Source organism: Triticum urartu, chromosome 5A, assembly GCF_056163025.1.
Source record: "Triticum urartu cultivar PI428250 chromosome 5A, HENAU_Tu73, whole genome shotgun sequence".
NCBI classification, from domain to species: domain Eukaryota; kingdom Viridiplantae; phylum Streptophyta; class Magnoliopsida; order Poales; family Poaceae; genus Triticum; species Triticum urartu.
The window spans coordinates 466,139,295-466,163,004 of record NC_141877.1 but is presented as its reverse complement, the minus strand read 5'-3'; positions in this window follow the sequence as shown (position 1 = coordinate 466,163,004).

Below are 23,710 nucleotides of genomic sequence, written 5' to 3'. Positions count from 1 at the left end.
GAATATCTTGCCTTCGGATCTGTGATAGAAGGTGTACTCAACAGTCTTCGTTGGGTATCCTATGAAGACACATTTCTCTGATTTGGGTTCGAGCTTATTAGGTTGAAGCTTTTTCACATAAGCATCGCAGCCCCAAATTTTAAGAAACGATAGTTTAGGTTTCTTGCCAAACCACAGTTCATATGGTGTCGTCTCAATGGATTTAGATGGTGCCCTATTTAACGTGACTGCAGCCGTCTCTAAAGCATAACCCCAAAACGATAGCGGTAAATCAGTAAGAGACATCATAGATCGCACCATATCTAATAAAGTACGGTTACGACGTTCGGACACACCATTACGCTGTGGTGTTCCAGGTGGCGTGAGTTGCGAAACTATTCCACATTGTTTCAAATGAAGACCAAACTCATAACTCAAATATTCACCTCCACGATCAGATTGTAGAAACTTTATTTTCTTGTTACGATGATTTTCCACTTCACTATGAAATTCTTTGAACTTTTTAAATGTTTCAAACTTATGTTTCATCAAGTAGATATACCCATACCTGCTCAAATCCTCTGTGAAGGTCACAAAATAACGATACCCGCCACGAGCCTCAACATTCATCGGAGCTCATACATCAGTATGTATTATTTCCAATAAGTCAGTTGCTCACTCCATTGTTCCAGAGAACGGAGTCTTAGTCGTCTTGCTCATAAGACATGGTTCGCAAGCATCAAGTGATTCCAAAAGTCCATCAGCATGGAGTTTCTTCATGTGCTTTATACCAATATGACCTAAACGGCAGTGCCACCAATAAGTTGCACTATCATTATTAACCTTGCATCTTTTGGCTTCAATATTATGAATATGTGTATCACTACAATCGAGATTCAACAAAAATAGACCACTCATCAAGGGTGCATGACCATAAAAGATATTACTCATATAAGTAGAACAACCATTATTCTCTGGTTTAAATGAATAGCCGTCTCGCATCAAACAAGATCCAGATATAATGTTCATGCTCAACGCTGGCACCAAATAACAATTATTCATGTCTAAAACTAATCCCGATAGTAGATGTAGAGGTAGCATGCCGACGACGATCACATCGACTTTGGGACCATTTCCCACACACATCGTCACCTCGCCCTTAGCCAATCTTCGTTTAATCCGTAGCCCCTGTTTTGAGTTGCAAATATGAGAAACAAAACCAGTATCAAATACCCAGGCGCTACTATGAGCATTAGTAAGGTGCACATCAATAACATGTATATCAAATATACCTTTGTTCACTTTGCCATCCTTCTTATCCGCCAAATACTTGGGGCAGTTCCGCTTCCAGACACCAGTCCCTTTGCAGTAGAAGCACTCAGTTTCAGGCTTGGGTCCAGACTTGGGCTTCTTCCCGGGAGTGACAACTTTCTTGCTATTCTTCTTGAAGTTCCCCTTATTTCCCTTGCCCTTTTTCTTGAAACTAGTGGTCTTGTTAACAATCAACACTTGATGCTCTTTCTTGATTTCTACCTCCACAGCTTTGAGCATAGCGAAGAGCTCGGGAATTGTCTTATCCATCCCTTGCATATTATAGTTCATCATGAAGCCTTTGTAGCTTGGTGGCAGTGATTGAAGAACTCTGTCAATAACAGTGTCATCCAGAAGATTAACTCCCAGCTGAATCAAGTGGTTATGGTACCCAGACATTCTGAGTATGTGTTCACTGACAGAACTGTTCTCCTCCATCTTGCATCGTCACCTCGTCCTTAGCCAATCTTCATTTAATCCGTAGCCCCTGTTTCGAGTTGCAAATATGAGCAACAGAACCAGTATCAAATACCCAGGCGCTACTACGAGCATTAGTAAGGTACACATCAATAACATGTATATCAAATATACCTTTCACTTTGCCATCCTTCTTATCCGCCAAACACTTGGGACAGTTCCGCTTCTAGTGACTAGTCCCTTTGTAGTAGAAGCACTCAGTCTCAGGCTTAGCACTGGTACGCGTCGGTGCTATACAAACGGTTTTTAACCCCTTTCCGCAAGGGCATTTGGAACCGTCACCTAGTGAGTGTGGGAAATAGGGGGTCCTTCCCACACGACCCATAAACCGTCGGGGATAGGCTCAACAAAATGAGGTCATGTGTGACCAGCGAGCGCTCAAATACGGAAATACGTACAATATAGCTAAAAAAATACAATTATACAGGCGAAATTGTTTCCGGTCGCAAGTACATCCCACACAGTCAGTCCCCGCTAAACGTTTTCGTTCGTATGTACATCCCACACAGTCGCTCCAAGGAAAACGTTTCCATTCACAGGTACATCACACACAAATTTTCCCGTTGAATCGTTTGTGATAGCGTTGCCATTGCACACAATATTACCATTTTATCGTTTGCGTTATTGAATGCATCACACACGGTCCATAGAAGAAACTGTGTGGCAAAGGTTATCCATCACACACAGTTTTTATGTGGTAAATGTTTGCGCAAGGTGGCCTAACGCAAATAGTTTTCAAGAGAAACTCGTGTGTGATTGTTCATTGATCCAACACGGTTTATTCCTAGAAACTACGTGAGTTGCGTGAAGTCATTGCCCATGGTATTTTTTCAATAACCGTTTGGAATAGCAAAACCCAATTAGCAGGTTAATTCTCCATTAGCAGGCTAATTGCCCTATTATTAATAATCCATTTATTAATCTAATTGACATTCATATTAAGCACATAATATATTTCATTTCCATATTAAGGAAGCAGAATTTCATAATTGAAATACATCAGAGTACAACATGATATAGCTTCAGCACTCAGCTACCCCATTACACAACTACACCAGCACCAAGTTTCACATGAAACATGTAGAACCTTTCGAAATTAGCACCATAGACGGTATATAGACAGATGCATCTCATCTGGAAAACTGTTGAAGAGGAAGGAGAATATTGATCCTTCATTCATGTTTAAGGTCTTTGCAACTGTAGGCCAGTGTGTGTGGATGATTGACCGTCCGTCCTTCGTCCTCTTCAGAAACACTTCACTATTGAACTGTGGGTGTTGTATGAAAAGCTTCCTCGCCTCCTGACCATAGAGGTGGTTTGAGAGGTAATCATCAGTGAACTGCTTTGGAAAGGCCTGAAAACAAGGATGTGCATAAATATCTTCTCTATATTGGAAATGGGTAAAGGAATAAAAAAGGCAAGGTATAATAGTTAGTACCATCTTGTAGTGAATTGATGTCTTCTTGATTGTGCAGACAAAGATCTTGTTGTTTTTTGTCGCTAATTTCTTTATCCTAACAATCTTTCAGAGTTTCTTGATTTGATTGATATTCATGGACAATCATTTCCCCATATGCAAAAAGGGTCAAACATTGGGTCAAAACCTCTAACAATAGGAACTACACGTGCAAGACCAAATTGTTAAAAACCTAAATATTAGAATGGTTCCTACAATTACCTAAAAATGTGCTATTAGCCAACGGACCATGCACGTGCTAAGCTCGATTGTAAACCTTAGTGCTTCCCATTATGTCCCTGCAACATGTATAAGGTAGTTAGTCATCAGGTTAAGTAAGGGTTTGCATGCTATCAGTAAAATATGTTGATGAAAAATAAGCACATTGCAGATTCATTAGATTAATTGAAGCCACATGGAAAACCCATTTATCCAAACCAATCATGATTAAGAAATAGGAAATATAGCACTTGTATATGTTTCTCATGTATTAAGTGCAGCCAAATTCGATTTATTCCTCACATGCACAACAATACAAAATTCTACCCACGACAATTGGACATGGCATTGCAGAATTGAACCAAGCAGTTAACTAAACACCACAACAAATGAACCAAACATTAACTGAGCACCACACTGCACAATATAACATACTCCTAATAGAAGATCAGACAGTTAACCAAACCAAGCATGCTTAACAACTTGAAAATATAGCAATTGTATTTGTTTCTCATGTATTTACTACAACCAAATTCAATTTATTCCTCACATGGTATACAATAACAGAATGCAACCACAACTATTGAACATCGCATTGCAGAATTGAACCAAACAGTTAACTAAACACCACAACACAAATAAACCAATTGTTAAATGAGCACCACATTGCACAATGTATGACCAAACCAAGCATGCTTGACAACTTGGAAATATAGAAATTGTATTCGTTTCTCATGTATTTTGTAAAGATAAACTCAATTTATTTCTCACATGGAAGACAATACAAAATTGCAGCTTGAAGAATTGAACATCACATTTGCAGAATTGAACCAAACTGTTAACTGAAGACGACAACAACTAATTAACAAAATAGTTAATAAGTGAGCACCACACTGCACGACATATAGAACATATACACTAGAGCAACTCAAAGCACAAGTGCTCCCTGGGTGATTTTGGTAATTAATGTCAACATATCTCTTGTTGGACTAATGGTTTCATCTAGTATGCTTCGGATGAATTCAACAATGGAGTGGCATGGACTAGAGGATGTGGAACCCCTTCGAGATGATAAGGACAAAGGATTGGCTCAAGCTCAAAGCTCAGGACTCTAAATTTTTCATTTTATTAATCCAAGATCACATTGAGTCAATAGGAAATCCAATACTATTAAGAGGGCATGAGGTGTTGCTTAATGGCTTGCTTGCTCAAAGTGCTTAGTGATATGCTCCAAAGCCCTCAACCACTTTCACACATCCACATATGTCCCAAACAAAAAGTCAAACTCGGCCCCACCGAAACTTTCTATCCGGCGCCACCGAGTACTCCTGACATAGCCACTGCTAGAAACCCTAATCAATTCGGTCTCACCGATGGGATGTCAGTCTCACTGAGATGGGCTTGCAAACTCTTTGTTGCCTATTGCATTAATTTTGGTCCCACCGAAATATAAAATCGGTCCCACCGAGTTTGTTTGGTCAACTCTCTGTTTAGCTTATTACCAAAATCGGTCCCACCGAGTTTGTGTAATCGGTAAAACAGATAAGGCTTTACCCTAATCCTAGCACATCGGTCCCACCGAGTTAATCATGTCGGTCCCACCGAAATGCCTAACGGTCACATTATGAACCAAATCGGTCTGACCAAGTTTTATAATTCGGTCCCACCGAGTTTGGTGATTTGTGTGTAACAGTTAGATTTTATGTGGAGGCTATATATACCCCTCCACCCACTCTTCATTCGAAGAGAGAGCCATCAGAACATGCCTACACTTCCAACATTCATTTTCTAAGAAAAAACCACCTATACTTGTGTTGAGGTCAAGATATTCCATTCCAACCACATAAATCTTGATCTCTAGCCTTCCCCAAGTTGCTTTCCACTCAAATCATCTTTCTACCAAATCCAATCCTATGAGAGAGAGCTGAGTGTTGGGGAGACTATCATTTGAAGCACAAGAGAAAGGAGTTCATCATCAACACACCATCTATTACCTTTTGGAGAGCGGTGTCTCCTAGATTGGTTAGGTGTCAGTTGGGAGCCTCCGTCAAGATTGTGGAGTTGAACCAAGGAGTTTGTACGGGCAAGGAGATCGCCTAATTCGTGAAGATCTACCCTAGTGAGGCAAGTCCTTCGTGGGCGATGGCCATGGTGGGATAGACAAGGTTGCTTCTTCGTGGACCCTTCATGGGTGGAGCCCTCCGTGGACTCGCGCAACTGTTAACCTTCATGGGTTGAAGTCTCCGTCAACATGGATGTATGATAGAGCCACCTATTGGAACCACGCCAAAAATCTTTGTGTCTCCAATTTTGTTTGCACACTCCAATCCCATTCCTTTACATTCTTGCAACTTGCATGATTTACTTTTCACTACTCATATACTCTTATCATGCTTGCTTGATATGTATTGTGAATGTTTGAACTTGTGCTAAAACTCCACTTCAACTCAAAGAATTTAAAAACTGTAACTTTTCTTGCTAAGAGTCTATTCACCCCCTCTAGACACCTCTTCTCGATCCTTTCAATTAGTATCAGAGCATTGGTCTCCATTGCTTTGGTTTAAACACCTTTGGAGGAATATGGATGAGTCTACGTTGGGGAGTCTTAGACGTAGAGTGCTTATTCTTGATGGAGAGTACTTTCATGAGTGGAAAAATGAGATGCTTGAGATTTTCAATGAATATCATTTGACCAAGTACATTACTACTCCTTGTGCTCGCATTGTTGATCCCATGCATCCCACACCCGATAAGGATCTTGACATTATTCACAATCTTAGAACCATCAATCTTATTGTGAAAGGATTGCCTAAAAATTCGATTGCTAGCTTACCTACTCTAGATTGTGCTTACACCATATGGAGGTTTCTTGAGGAACGATTCCCAAATTATTCCTTGAAAAACTTAGATGAGATTCTTCATAAGTCTATTGCCTTGAGTAAGATGAGTTCCAATGATCCCAAATTTGGTGATTGTTTATTTGAGCTTACAAATCTTACGAGTGTCAAAGGAGAAATTGGAATTATTAGCAATATCATTTCCGAAGTCATTAGAGTTCATAGAGATGAACGTTGTTACGGTCATACTTCTAATGAATCACTCTCTCTAGGAATTGATCCACCACATGATGATGTTGAACACGGATACTATGATGAGGATGATGGTAGTGACCATGATATTGATGATGCAATGAGACACTTTGGTCTTATGGCTAACCTTCGCGGCTACATGGCTGGAGGAAAGGAAAGGGTCCTTGATAGTGGATGTACTGATCATATGACCGGAGACAGAGATATGTTTCATGAGCTTGCTGAAAATGACGGCCCTCGAAAGTATGTCACTTTTGGTGATAACTCAAATGGTAAGGTGGTTGGCCTTTGTAAGGTGGCCATCTCACATGATAGCTCCATACAAAATGTTATGCTCGTTGAATCTCTTGGCTACAATTTACTTTTCGTATCTAGGCTTGCTGACTTTGGTTTCAACGTCCTATTTACTGAAGTAGATTGCCAAGTGTTTTGTAGAGATAATCATAAAATGGTCTTTACCGGTACACATAGAGGTGATCTATATATTGTTGATTTCACTAGAAGGGCTCAACCTAGAACTTGCCTAATTGCTAAATCCTCGAAAGGTTGGTTGTGGCATAGAAGGTTAGGTCATGTGGGCCTGTGAAATCTTGATAAGCTTACTAAAGGTGATCATATCCTTGGAGTAAAAGATGTTATATTTGACAAGGATAGACTTTGTAGTGCTTGTCAAGCAGGAAAACAAGTTGGAGGAAGTCACCCCATGAAGAACATTATGACCACAAGAAGACCGCTCGAGCTACTTCATATGGATCTCTTTGGTCCCAATGCCTACAAGAGTCTTGGTGGTAACTCATTTGGTCTAGTTATAGTTGATGATTTTTCAAGATTTACGTGGGTGTTCTTTCTTGATGATAAATATCAGGTCCAAAAGATCTTCAAGAACTTCGCTAGGAAGGCCCAAAATCAATTTCGAGTGAAGATCAAGAAGGTTCGCAGCGACAACAGAACGGAGTTCAAGAACGCAAATGTGGACACCTTTCTTGACGAAGAAGGGATTTCACACGAGTTCTCATCTATGTACACGCCTCAACAAAATGGAGTTGTTGAGAGGAAGAATCGAACTCTTATTGAGATGGCGAGAACGATGCTTGATGAGTACAAGACTCCAAAACACTTTTGGGCGGAAGCGGTTGAGACAGCTTGTCATGCAACAAATCGTTTGTATCTTCACAAGCTACTCGGCAAGACAGCATATGAGCTTCTCACCGGTAACAAACTTCAAGTTGGATACTTTTGAGTATTTGGCTCAAAGTGTTACATTCTTGATAGCATCATCATTCTAAATTTGCTCCTAAATCTCATGAAGGTTTCCTACTTGGTTATGGCTCAAACTCTCACACTTACTGTGTATACAACAATTTCACCTGAAAGGTTGAAGAGACGGTAGATATGAAGTTTGATGAATCTAACGGCTCGCAAGTAGAGCAATTGCCAATTAATGTAGGAGATAAATACCCTTCGAAAGCAATCCAAGAATTGTCTATTGGAAAGATTCGACCAAAGGAGGTGAAGGAGAGTACCTCGTCCGTCCAAGTGGAGGCTTCCACCTCACGACAAGGTGAACCAAGAGTCGATCGACAAGGAAGCATCCACAAGTGGGACACACCAAGATGAAGAAAACGAGGAAGTACGCCAAGATGAACCTCATCAACCTCCTTCTCCACCACGACAAGAGAACGACAACATCAACAATGAAGAAGGACAAGATGAAGAAGATGTTCCACCCCGACCCAAGCAAAAGCTCCCATGAGTTTGAGCAAGAGTCTCAAGAGATCATCCCGTCGAACAAATCTTCAATGATATTCAAACCGAGAGAATCACTTGCTCTAAAACTCGTTTGGCTAATTTTTGTGAACATTATTCATTCATCTCTAGTATTGAACCTATGAAGGTTGAAGAATAATTGGAAGATCCGGATTGGATAAACGCCATGCATGAAGAGCTACACAACTTTAAGAGAAATCAAGTGTGGACATTGGTCGAGAAGCCCGACAACAACCACAACATCATTGGTACCAAATGGGTGTTTTGCAACAAGCAAGACAAAGATGGTCAAGTCGTCCACAACAAAGCTCGTCTCGTCGCCCAAGGGTACACTCGAGTTGAAGGTATGGACTACAGTGAGACATATGCCCACATTGCTAGACTTGAGTCCATCCGCATCTTACTTGCCTATGCTAATCACCATGATATCACTTTATACCAAATGGACATTAAAAGTGCTTTTCTAAATGGTGAAATTGAAGAGGAAGTTTATGTTAAACAACCTCCCGGCTTTGTCAATCCTAAGAAATCTGATCATGTTTACAAACTTCACAAATCTCTTTATGGTCTTAAACAAGCTCCTAGACCATAGTATAAATGCTTAACCAAGTTCCTTATTGAGAAAGGCTTTGAGATTGGAAAGATAGACTCTACTCTTTTTACTAAAAGGGTTAACGGTGAATTATTTGTATGCCAAATTTATGTTCATGATATCATATTTGGCTCAACTAACCCTCATTTTAGTGAGAAGTTTGGAAAGATAATGTCGGAGAAGTTTGAGATGTCTATGATGAGTGAACTCATGTTCTTTCTGTTGGGGAACGTAGTAATTTCAAAAAAAATCCTATGCACACGCAAGATCATGGTGATGCATAGCAACGAGAGGGGAGAGTGTGATCTACATACCCTTGTAGACCGACAGCGGAAGCGTTAGCACAACGCGGTTGATGTAGTCGTACGTCTTCACGGCCCGACCGATCAAGCACCGAAACTACGACACCTCCGAGTTCTAGCACATGTTCAGCTCGATGACGATCCCCGGACTCCGATCCAGCAAAGTGTCGGGGAAGAGTTCCATCGGCACGACGGCGTGGTGACGATCTTGATGTACTACCGTCGCAGGGCTTCGCCTAAGCACCGCTATAATATTATCGAGGATTATGGTGGAAGGGGGCACCGCACACGGCTAAGAATATGATCACGTGGATCAACTTGTGTTTCTAGGGGTGCCCCCTGCCCCCGTATATAAAGGCGCAGGGGAAGGTGCGGCCGGCCAGGAGGAGGGCGCGCCAGGAGGAGTCCTACTCCCACCGGGAGTAGGATTCCCCCCTTTCCTAGTTGGAATAGGATTCAGGAGGGGGAAAGAGGAGAGAGAGAAGGAAGGGGGGCGCCGCCCCCTCTCCCTTGTCCTATTCGGACTAGGGGGGAGGGGCACGCGGCCCAGCCCTAGCCACCTCTCCTCTCTTCCACTAAAGCCCACTAAGGCCCATATACCTCCCGGGGGGTTCCGGTAACCTCCCGGTACTCCGGTAAAATCCCGATTTCACCCGGAACACTTTCGATATCCAAATATAGGCTTCCAATATATCAATCTTTATGTCTCGACCATTTCGAGACTCCTCGTCATGTCCGTGATCACATCCGGGACTCCGGACAAACTTCGGTACATCAAAATGCATAAACTCATAATATAACTGTCATCAAAAACTTTAAGCGTGCGGACCCTACGGGTTCGAGAACAATGTAGACATGACCGAGACACGTCTCCGGTCAATAACCAATAGCGGAACCTGGATGCTCATATTGGCTCCCACATATTCTACGAAGATCTTTATCGGTCAGACCGCATAACAATATACGTTGTTCCCTTTGTCATCGGTATGTTACTTGCCCGAGATTCGATCGTCGGTATCTCAATACCTAGTTCAATCTCGTTACCGACAAGTCTCTTTACTTGTTTCGTAATACATCATCTTGCAACTAACTCATTAGTTCTAATTCTTGCAAGGCTTATGTGATGTGCATTACCGAGAGGGCCCAGAGATACCTCTCCGACAAGCGGAGTGACAAATCCTAATCTCGAAATACGCCAACCCAACATGTACCTTTGGAGACACCTGTAGAGCTCCTTTATAATCACCCAGTTATGTTGTGACGTTTGGTAGCACACAAAGTGTTCCTCCGGCAAACGGGAGTTGCATAATCTCATAGTCATAGGAACATGTATAAGTCATGAAGAAAGCAATAGCAACATATTAAATGATCGGGTGCTAAGCTAATGGAATGGGTCATGTCAATCACATCATTCTCCTAATGATGTGATCCCATTAATCAAATGACAACATATGTCTATGGTTAGGAAACATAACCATCTTCGATTAACGAGCTAGTCAAGTAGAGGCATACTAGTGACGTTTGGTTTGTCTATGTATTCACACAAGTATTATGTTTCCGGATAATACAATTCTAGCATGAATAATAAACATTTATCATGATATAAGGAAATAAAATAATAACATTATTATTGCCTCTAGGGCATATTTCCTTCACTTTCTTGGGTTGCAAATCAAGCAAACTAATGAAGTCACCTTTGTTTCTCAAACAAAGTACACCAAGGACTTATTCAGGAAGTTCAACATGCAAGAAAGCAAAGGTATGAAAACTCCCATGCCAACCAGTGGACATCTTGATTTGACCAAGGGCGGCAAATCGGTTGACCAAAAGGTTTACCGCTCTATGATTGGATCATTGTTATATCTATGTGCCTCCCGTCCCGATATTATGCTAAGTGTGTGCATGTGTGCACGATATCAAGCGGCCCCAAAGAATGTCATCTTAAGGCTGTGAAAAGGATAGTGAGATACTTAATACATACACCAAATTTTGGCATTTGGTATCCTAAGAGGTCCTCTTTTGATCTTGTTGGCTATTCCGACTCGGACTATACCGGAGACAAGGTTGATAGGAAGTCCACTTCGGGTACTTGCCAATTTCTTGGTAGATCTCTTGTGTCTTTGTCTTCCAACAAACAAAACTCGGTATCCTTATCCACCGCCGAAGCGGAATACATTGCTGCCGGTTCATTTTGTGCTCAATTACTTTGGATGACCCAAACTCTTAAAGATTATGGGATCAATGTGAAACATGTTCCATTGCTTTGTGACAATGAAAGTGCTATTAAGATTGCTCATAGCCCCATGCAACATTCTCGAACTAAGCATATTGAAGTTCGTCATCATTTCATTCGAGATCATGTAGCTAAAGGGGACATTGATCTTAAGCATGTTCATACCGATAAGCAATTGGCGGATATATTCACCAAACCGCTTGATGAGAAAGTCTTTTGCCGTTTGAGAGGTGAATTGAACATCATTGATGCTTCAAACTTGGAGTAGGAACTCCATTTGGATACATGCAAGGCATGAATCTATGACTAATCCTTGATATTTCTCTTATGATGATATTCATATGTCTTGGCTATATTTGCACCCTTGCATGTTATCTAACCCTTGTAGGTACTTGGATGAATCTAAATCTATGGGATTGCAACTCACTCACATCTTGAGCAATCTCTACATCACCAAGTCTCTACACAATGGTGGTTGATGACGAGGAAGCATGAAATCCTTCAAAATATCATTTGACAAATCATATATATCAAATTTCATTTGGTATCAAGTTTCATGATTGTCATTTTGGATACACAAGTGCTCTTCCTTGCATAAACTAACCCATGTAGGTAGATGAACTCACTTCCAAAGTGGTGCTCCCAACTCTTGATGAGCTACATCAACCTCGAGCAACTCACACAAATTCAACTACATGACTAGGATCAACACCACCACCCAAGGTATGTCATTCCATCTTAGAGAAGCTTAACCTCAAGTGATAGGTCAAAGCAACTCAACAAGATGAGAATACATCAACTGCTTAAATGAAAAATGGTAACCCCATTTTGAGCTTAAATGATGAGTATGACCCATGAGTCAAGTGTTCTCACTTGACTCCTTAGTCAATATACTCTAACATACGTGACTTTGTCACCGCCCAATTCTAGATGAAGTTCTCTAGTGTTTCTTTGAGTATTTCCTTGCCTATTTCCCTTTGCATACTTATTCCCCTTTCCTTTATAAAAAAACTTCATCTAGATTTTCGTTTCACTGTTTTGTTCTGCATTCCCTGCATCCAATTCATTGCAAATCCTTCAATTAATTCCTTGCAAATATTTGTGAGATCTTATTTGCCTAGTGAGCTGAGGTGACAAGTGTTCTCTTTGTGTTGAAATCGTCATACCGATCTGTTGCCTTCGGTCACACCGAACCAATTCGGTACCACCGAAGATTACAACTCGGTATCACCGATTTCACTGTAGAGAAGACAATTAGCCACTCGTTCCTGCACTTTTATTCCAGCTCCACTCAATTATTCTTGTCCTCTACCGGCATCACAATCTATATGCTGCTTTGCTCTGTGACTCAAGGACCAAACCTTTTGCCTCACACTCCAGAAGATCCCTTGTTGGAAATTGATGTCGAAGGGGGAGAGAGATCACATCAAAGCTTATTCTCCTTAAAGGGGGAGAGAGAATCGAAGGGAGAGAGAGAATAAAAGGGGGAAGAGAGAAATCACATCAGAGGCCCCAGATGCTTGGTGTTCAAGAGGAGATAAGTCACATGTCTTTAAGAGGGGAAAGACATGTCTATGTTATGTTTATGTTTATGATATGTTTTTGCTCTGATTTTGGTTCCCATCGTTCTCCCATTATCCAATACAAGATTCAGGGGAGAAAGATTGCTAGGGAAGGAAATCTTCGAATTCATTGCATATCTTTACCTTTTGGGGACATGTCTATATCCAATAGAGTACTCAGTACTCACTCTCTACATGTCATCCTGATCTTGGTACTCTTGTGGTTCCTTTTGTTTGCTCTGGCTAGTAGATGTATCTGTGTTATCTAACCTTGTTTACTCAGGTTAATCCCTTTCTAAGCCAACTCAAGACCACAAGGTAAGTATATGCATCACACTCATGTACATGAGGATTTCTTGCTGATGTACATACTGTTTGCAAGAAGGACTCATGAGCATGTAGGTACATTTCCTATATTCACATCCTTTGCTCTGATGCATATAGCCAAGATACATGTAACACATTGCTTACTCTGTCATGCTTATGCATTCACATGCTCTTATATTCCATATTTACATTATTGCATACATGTAGGGGGCGCTTATGCATGTTACATGTCTTCCCAAAGCTTTACTTGTTATTCTCTACATATTTATCTAAAGCTTTGATGTATGTTTTCATCAATTACCAAAAAGGGGGAGATTTAAAGCACAAGTGCTCCCTGGGTGATTTTGGTAATTAATGTCAACATATCTCTTATCGGACTAATGTTTTCATCTAGTATGCTTCAGATAAGTTCAACAATGGAGTGGCATGGACTAGAGGACGTGGAACCACTTAGAGATGATAAGGACAAAGGATTGGCTCAAGATCAAAGCTCAGGGCTCTACATTTTTCATTTAGTGATCCAAGATCACATTGAGTCCATAAGAAAGCCAATACTATTAAGAGGGGATGAGGTGTTGCTTAATGGCTTGCTAGCTCAAAGTGCTTAGTGGTATGCTCCAAAGCCCTCAACCACTTTCTGACATCAACATATGTCCCAAACCAAAAGTCAAACTCGGCCCCACCGAAACTTTCTATCTGGCGCCACCGAGTTCTCTTGACATAGCCACTGCCAAAAACCCGAATCAATTCGGTCTCACCGATGGGATCTCGGTCTCACCGAGATGGGCTTGCAAACTCTATGTTGCCTATTGCATTAATTTTGGTCCCACCGAAATATGAAATCGGTCCCACCGAGTTTGCTTGGTCAACTCTCTGTTTAGCTTATTTGCAAAATCGGTCCCACCGAGTTTGTGTAATTGGTCCAACCAGATAAGGCTTTACCCTAACCCTAGCACACGGTCCCACCGAGTGGATCATGTTGGTCCCACCGAAATGCCTAACGGTCACATTATGAACCAAATTGGTCTGACCGAGTTTTATAATTCGGTCCCACCGAGTTTGGTGATTTGTGTGTAACGGTTAGATTTTGTGTGGAGGCTATATATACCCCTCCACCCATTCTTCATTCGAAGAGAGAGAGCCATCAAAACATGCCTACACTTCCAACATACATTCTGAGAGAGAGAACCACCTATACTTGTGTTGAGGTCAAGATATTCCATTCCAACCACATAAATCGTGATCTCTAGCCTTCCCCAGGTTGCTTTCAACTCAAATCATCTTTCTACCAAATCCAATCCTATGAGAGAGAGCTGAGTGTTGGGGAGACTATCATTTGAAGCACAAGAGCAAGGAGTTCATCATCAACACACCATCTATTAACTTTTGGAGAGCGGTGTCTCCTATATTGGTTAGGTGTCACTTGGGAGCCTCCGTCGAGATTGTGGAGTTCAACCAAGGAGTTTGTACGGGCAAGGAGATCACCTACTTCGTGAAGATCTACCCTAGTGAGGCAAGTCCTTCGTGGGTGATGGCCATGGTGGGATAGACAAGGTTGCTTCTTCGTGGACCCTTCGTGGGTGGAGCCCTCCATGGACTCGCGCAACCTTTACCCTTCGTGCGTTGAAGTCTCCATCAACGTGGAGGTACGATAGGATCACCTATCGGAACCACGCCAAAAATCTCCGTGTCCCCAATTGCGTTTGCACACTCCAATCCCATCCCTTTACATTCTTGCAACTTGCATGATTTACTTTGCGCTGCCCATATACTCTTATCATGCTTTCTTGATATGTATTGTGAATTTTTGAACTTGTGCTAAAACTCCACTTCAACTCAAAGAATTTAAAAACCGCAACTTTTCTTGCTAAGAGTCTATTCACCCCCCTCTAGACACCTCTTCTCAATCCTTTCAGCAACAGATTGCATGGGAAAATTAGATAGCACAATTCACTAGAATTTGTGAAGGAGAGGTAGGAGCTTCACACGCAACGGGTAAGCCGAGCATGCTTAACCGGCGTACCTAGCAAATGGTGAGGTGCTCCTCCAAGATCTGGGGGTCGGCATGAATGCCAGCCATCGCGACCTCATCCACGCGTGCGGCCGCGATTTGCTTCTCCACTACCAAATGCTCCTTGAGATCCTAGCTATACTGCATGCACCATGGCTTAGGGCAGTGCTTATTTGGTGGATGGGTCGGTGATTTGAGTGGAAGGTGTCGTGCTCGCGCCGACGGTCAGGGCATGTGGGATGTGGAATGGGGAGGAGGATGGGGGTCGGGTGTGGATTACCTGCTTGGATAGACGAGGCTGAGCAGTGTGAAGGTGGGTCGCCGGCGAGGAGGCGGCGCTGCAAGCAAGGAGTGAAGGTTTCAACTTGGAAAGGAAGGCAGAAACAGGGGAAATGTGGCTTTTGGTAAGAGGGGCGGGAGGTAGATATTTCCGCGGAAGCCGAAAATTTGCAATCGCTTCAGCGAAATAACTGGCGCGCAAAGTGTCATCAGACACAGTCCCTTATTCAGAACTGTGTACGATATGTGAACATCACAAAGGATTCAGATAGCTTAACCCGTGTCTGATGAGTTTGAACATCAAAAAATTTGGTTTGAATTTCCATGGTTACAGTGGTCATCCACGTTGCTACGTCTGAGCTTGCGTTGGTTTTCCCCGAAGAGGAAGGGATGATGCAGCAGAGTAGCGTAAGTATTTCCCTCAGTTTTTGAGAACCAAGGTATCAATCCAGTAGGAGTCCACGTTCAAGTCCCTCGTACCTGCACAAAGCGATAGCTACTCGCAACCAACGCGATTAGGGGTTGTTAATCCCTTCACGGCCACTTACGAGAGTGAGATCTCATAGATATAATATTTTTGGTATTTTTGGTATAAAGATGCAAAGTAAAAAGTAAAAGCAAAGTAAAAAGAAAAGCAAGATTAAAGTGATGGAGATTGATATGATGAGAATAGACCAGGGGGCCATAGGTTTCACTAGTGGCTTCTCTCAAGAACATAAGTATTCTACGGTGGGTGAACAAATTACTGTTGAGAAATTGAAAGAATTGAGCATAGTTATGAGAATATCTTGGTATGATCATGTATATAGGCATCACGTCCATGACAAGTAGATCGAAACGATTCTGCATCTACTACTATTACTCCACTCATCGACCGCTATCCAACATTCATCTAGAGTATTAAGTTAAAAACAGAGTAACGCCTTAAGCAAGATGACATGATGTAGAGATAAATTCATGCAATATGAAATAAACCCCATCTTGTTATCCTCGATGGCAACGATACAATATGTGCCTTGCTGCCCCTTCTGTCACTGGGTAAGGACACCGCAAGATCGAACCCAAAGCTAAGCACTTCTCCCATGGCAAGAACTACCAATCTAGTTGGCCAAACCAAACGGATAATTCGAAGAGACTTGCAAAGATAACCAATCATACATAAAAGAATTCAGAGAAGATTCAAATATTATTCATAGATAGACTTGATCATAAACCCACAATTCATCGGTCTCAACAAACACACCGCAAAAAGAAGATTACATCGAATAGATCTCCACAAGAGAGGGGGAGAACTTTGTATTGAGATTCAAAGAGAGAGAGAAGAAGCCATCTAGCTACTAACTATGGACCCAAAGGTCTGAGTAATACTACTCACACTTCATCGGAGAGGCTATGATGATGTAGAAGCCCTCTGTGATGACGTCCCTCTTCTGGTGGAGCTCCGTAACAGGCCCCAAGATGGGATCACGTGGATACAGAAAGTTGCGGCGGTGGAATTAGGTTTTGGCTCCTCTTCTGATCATTTGGGGGTACGTGTGTATATATAGGAGGAAGAAGTACGCTAGAGGAGCAACGAGGGGCCCATGAGGCAGGGGGCGCGCCCTAGGGGGGTGCGCCCCCACCCTCGTGACCGCCTCCTTTGTTCCTTGGAGCAGGGTCCAAGTTTCCTGGATCACGTTCGGTGAGAAAATCACATTCCCGAAGATTTTATTCCGTTTGGACTCCGTTTGTTATTCCGTTTCTTCGAAACACTGAAATAGGCAAAAACAGCAATTCTGGGCTGGGACTCCGGTTAATAGGTTAGTCCCAAAAATAATATAAAAGTGGAAAATAAAGCCCAATATAGTCCAAAACAGTAGATAATATAGCATGGAGCAATCAAAAATTATAGATACGTTGGAGACGTATTAGGCATCCCCAAGCATAATTCCTGCTCGTCCTCGAGTAGGTAAATGATAAAAAGAGAATTTTTGATGCGGAGTGCTACTTGGCATAATTTCAATGCAAATCTTCTTAATTGTGGTATGAATATTCAGATTAGAAAGATTCATGACAAAAGTTTATATTGACATAAAAAATAATAATACTTTAAGCATACTAACAAAGCAATTATGTCTTCTCAAAATAACATGGCCAAAGAAAGTTATCCCTACAAAATCATATAGTCTGGCTATGCTCCATCTTCACCACACAAAGTATTTAAATCATGCACAACCCCGATGACAAGCCAAGCAATTGTTTCATACTCTAACTTTTTCAATCTTCACGCAATACATGAGCGTGAGCCATGGATATAGCACTATAGGTGGAATAGAATGGTGGTTGTGGAGAAGACAAAAAGGAGAAGATGGTCTCACATCAACTAGGCGTATCAACGGGCTATGGAGATGCCCATCAATAGATATCAATGTGAGTGAGTAGGGATTGCCATGCAACGGATGCACTAGAGCTATAAGTATATGAAAGCTCAAAAAGAAACTAAGTGGGTGTGCATCCAACTTGCTTGCTCATGAAGACCTAGGGCAATTTTTGAGGAAGCCCATCATTGGAATATACAAGCCAAGTTCTATAATGTAAAATTCCCACTAGTATATGAAAGTGATAACATGAGAGACTCTCTACTATCAAGATCATGGTGCTACTTTGAAGCACAAGTGTGATAAAAGGATAGTAACATTGTCCCTTCTCTCTTTTTCTCTCATTTTTTTTATTTGGGCCTTTTCTCTCTTTTTTATGGCCTCCCTTTTTTTGGGGCTTCTTTGGCCTCTTTTTTTTATTTTTATTTTATTTTTCGTCCTGAGTCTCATCCCAACTTATGGGGGAATCATAGTCTCCATCATTCTTTCCTCACTGGGACAATGCTCTAATAATGATGATCATCACACTTTTATTTTTCTTATAACTCAACAATTACAACTCGATACTTAGAACAAAATATGACTCTATGTGAATGCATCCGGCGGTGTACCGGGATATGCAATATGACAATGATGGAGTGTGTCATGATGAACTAGATGGTGGAAAGTTGCATGGCAGTATATCTCAGAATGGCTATGGAAATGCCATAATAGGTAGGTATGGTGGCTGTTTTGAGGAAGGTATATGGTAGGTGTATGATACCGGCGAAGGGTGCGCGGTATTAGAGAGGCTAGCAAAGGTGGAAGGGTGAGAGTGCGTATAATCCATGGACTCAACATTAGTCATAAAGAACTCATATACTTATTGCAAAAATCTAGAAGTTATCAAAGCAAAGTATTACGCGCATGCTCCTAGGGGGATAGTGTTGGGGAACGTAGTAATTTCAAAAAAATTCCTACGCACACGCAAGATCATGGTGATGCATAGCAACGAGGGGAGAGTATGATCTACGTACCCTTGTAGATCGCAACGGAAGCGTTGACACAACGAGGAGGAAGTAATTGTACGTCTTCTTCCCGATCCGACCGATCCAAGCACCGTTACTCCGGCACCTCCGAGTTCTTAGCACACGTTCAGCTCGATGACGATCCTCGGTCTCCGATCCAGCAAAGCGTCGAGGAAGAGTTCCGTCAGCACGACGGCGTGATGACGATCTTGATGTTCTACCGACGCAGGGCTTCGCCTAAGCACTACAACGATATGACCGAGGTGGAATATGGTGGCAGGGGGCACCGCACACGGCTAAGGAACGATCTCAATGATCAATTGTGTGTCTATGGGGTGCCCCTTGCCTCAGTATATAAAGGATGGAGGAGGAGGAGGCCGGCCAAGGCCATTGGTGCGGCCAGGATGGGAGTCCTACTAGGACTCCAAGTCCTAGTAGGAGTCCATCAAGAGGGGAGGAAGGGAGAAGGAAGTGGAGGAGTAGGAAAGGTGGCCGGCCCCCTTTTCCCTAGTCCAATTCGGACTAGAGGGGAGGGGGGGCGCAGCAGCCTTTTCCTCTTCCCACTAAAGCCCATCAAGGCCCATTACTTCTCCTGTAACTACCCGGTACTCCGAAAAATACCCGAATCACTCGGAACCTTTCCGATGTCCGAATATAGTCGTCCAATATATCGATCTTTACGTCTCGACCATTTCGAGACTCCTCGTCATGTCCCCGATCTCATCCGGGACTCCGAACTCCTTCGGTACATCAAAACTCATAAACTCATAATATAACTGTCATCGAAACCTTAAGCGTGCGGACCCTACGGTTCGAGAACAATGTAGACATGACCGAGACACGTCTCTGGTCAATAACCAATAGCGGGACCTGGATGCCCATATTGGCTCCTACATGTTCTACAAAGATCTTTATCGGTCAGACCGCATAACAACATACGTTGTTCCCTTTGTCATCGGTATGTTACTTGCCCGAGATTCGATCGTCGGTATCCAATACCTAGTTCAATCTCGTTACCGGCAAGTCTCTTTACTCGTTCCGTAATACATCATCTCGCAACTAACTCATTAGTTGCAATGCTTGCAAGGCTTATGTGATGTGCATTACCGAGAGGGCCCAGAGATACCTCTCCGACAATCGGAGTGACAAATCCTAATCTCGAAATACGCCAACCCAACATCTACCTTTGGAGACACCTGTAATGCTCCTTTATAATCACCCAGTTACGTTGTGACGTTTGGTAGCACCCAAAGTGTTCCTCCGGCAAACGGGAGTTGCATAATCTCATAGTCATAGGAACATGTATAAGTCATGAAGGAAGCAATAGCAACATACTAAACGATCGGGTGCTAAGCTAATGGAATGGGTCATGTCAATCAGATCATTCAACTAATGATGTGACCTCGTTAATCAAATAACAACACTTTGTTCATGGTTAGGAAACATAACCATCTTTGATTAACGAGCTAGTCAAGTAGAGGCATACTAGTGACACTCTGTTTGTCTATGTATTCACACATGTATTATGTTTCCGATTAATACAATTCTAGCATGAATAATAAACATTTATCATGAAATAAGGAAATAAATAGTAACTTTATTATTGCCTCTAGGGCATATTTCCTTCAAATAGATTGGTAGGAAAAGACCATCGCTCGTCCCCGACCGCCACTCATAAGGAAGACAATCAATAAATAAATCATGCTCCGACTTCATCACATAACGGTTCACCATACGTGCATGCTACGGGAATCACAAACCTTAACACAAGTATTCTTTAAATTCACAAAAACTCAACTAGCATGACTTTAATATTATCACCTCCATATCTCAAAACAATTATCATGCTTCAATCTTTTCTTAGTATTTAACACACTCAAAAGAAAGTTTCACAAATCTTGAATACCAAGCATATTATTATTAAGAAAATTACCATGCTATTAAGAGACTCTCAAAATAATTTAAGTGAAGCATGAGAGATCAATAGTTTCTTTAAAACGAATCCACCACTGTGCTCTAAAAGATCTAAGTGAAGCACATAGAGCAAAATTATAACGCTCAAAAGATATAAGTGAAGCACATAGAGTATTCTATCAAATTTTAATTCATGTATGGCTCTCTCAAAAGGTGTGTACAGTAAGGATGATTGTGGCATACTAAGACACAAATAATACAAGACGCTCCAAGCAAAACACATATCATGTTGGTGAATAAAAATATAGCTCCAAGTAAATTACCGATGGAAGTGGACGAAAGAGGGGATGCCTTCTAGGGCATCCCCAAGCTTTGACTTTTTGGTGTCCTTGGATTATCTTGGGGGTTCCATGGGCATCCCCAAGCTTAGGCTCTTTCCACTCCTTGTTCCATGATCCATCAAAAGAATTCACCCAAAACTTGAAAACTTCACAACACAAGACTCAAAATAGAAAACTCGTGAGCTCCGTTAGCGAAAGAAAACAAAATACCACTTCAAGGTACTGTAATTAACTCATTATTTTTTTATATTGTTGTTAAACCTACTGTATTCCAACTTCTCTATGGATTATAAAATATTTTACTAGCCATAGATTCATCAAAATAAGCAAACAACACACGGAAAACACAATCTGTCAAAAACAGAACAGTCTGTAGTAATCTGTAGCTAGCGCAAGATCTGGAACCCCAAAAATTCTAAAATAAATTTCTGGACTTGAGGAATTTATCTATTAATCATCTGCAAAAATAATTAACTAAATAGCACTCTTCAAACAAAAATGACAGCAGTTCTCGTGAGCACTAAAGTTTTTGTTTTTTACAGCAAGTTCAACAAGACTTTCCCCAAGTCTTCCCAACGGTTCTACTTGGCACAAACACTAATTAAACACACAAAAACACAACCAAAACAGAGGATAAATAATTTATTTATTACTAAACAGGATCAAAAGGCAAAGAATAAAAATAAAATTGGGTTGCCTCCCAACAAGCGCTATCGTTTAACGCCCCTAGCTAGGCATAAAAGCGAGGATAGATCTAGGTATTGCCATCTTTGGTAGGCAATTCTTCAATTAGGCATATACCATATTTAGGAATTACTTTCTTTTTATTAATTATCAAACTTTTAGGCACAAGATCGAAAAATTCATTTGTAATAAATGGTTCCTTAATGATAGCAAAAAGATTGGGATGAACACTTATAGATTTAAGATCCGCAGTTTCCTTACTAGATGATTCACCCTTATTTTTAGGAACATACATAAGCTTGGCAATTTTAGTAGGAGGACTTGGAATATTCTTTACATAAGAAAAAGAGGTTCCCGCGTTTGTAATGATACCCTCAAGTTTATCAATTCTAGTAGAATCTAAGTTCATTCTCTCATTAACTATGGGTTCTTGTTCCTTAATATTTTTCAAAGTCATTCCTACCTTAGATCCATATTGAGTAATTTGATTGTGGATCTTTTTATCTAGATTTTCAATTGATTCAATAGTAGCAACTTTATTTTCGATAATTTCAAGTCTTTGCATAACATTCTCCAAAGTTAACGTGGTTCCATTAACCAAAAGAGGTGGTGAGCCAAATAATTTTAGCATAGCATTATAAGAATCAAAAGTATGGCTACCCAAGAAATTCCCTCCGGTAATGGTGTCGAGGATATATCTATACCAAGGATTAATACCTACATAAAAATTGCGGAGAAGAACTAAGGTAGATTTCTTCCTAGTAGATCTATTTTGAGCATTGCAAATTCTATACCAAGCATCTTTTAGATTTTCTCCCTCCCTTTGTTTAAAATTTAGAACTTCACTCTCGGGAGACAACGGAGAAGATATGAGACTAGTCATGACGACAAGCAAACAAACTAGCACACGAGCAAACAAGAGGCAAGCGGGCAAAAAGAGGCAAATAGAGAGGGAGGATAGGGAGAGAGAGGGCGAATAAAACGGCAAGGGTGAATTGGGGGGAGAGGAAAACGAGAGGCAAATGGCAAATAATGTAATGCGATAGATAGGGGTTGTGATGGGTACTTGGTATGTTGACTTTTTGCGTAGACTCCCCGGCAACGGTGCCAGAAATCCTTCTTGCTACGTCTTGATCTTGTGTTGGTTTCCCCCCGAAGAGGAAGGGATGATGCAACAGAGTAGCGTAAGTATTTCCTTCAGTTTTTGAGAACCAAGGTATCAATCCAGTAGGAGCCCACGGTCAAGTCCCTCGTACCTGCACAAAGCGATAGCTACTCGCAACCAACGCGATTAGGGGTTGTCAATCCCTTCACGATCACTTACGAGAGTGAGATCTCATAGATATAATATTTTTGGTATTTTTGGTATAAAGATGCAAAGTAAAAAGTAAAAGCAAAGTAAAAAAGCAAAGCAAGATAAAAGTGATGGAGATTGATATGATGAGAATAGACCCGGGGGGCATAGGTTTCACTAGTGGCTTCTCTCAAGAACATAAGTATTCTATGGTGGGTGAACAAATTACTGTTGAGCAATTGACAGAATTGAGCATAGTTATGAGAATATCTAGGTATGATCATGTATATAGGCATCACGTCCGTGACAAGTAGATCGAAACGATTCTACATCTACTACTATTACTCCACTCATCGACCGGTATCCAGCATGCATCTAGAGTATTAAGTTAAAAACAGAGTAACGCCTTAAGCAAGATGACATGACGTAGAGAGATAAATTCATGGAATATGAAATAAACCCCATCTTGTTATCCTCGATGGCAACGATACAATACGTGCCTTGCTGCC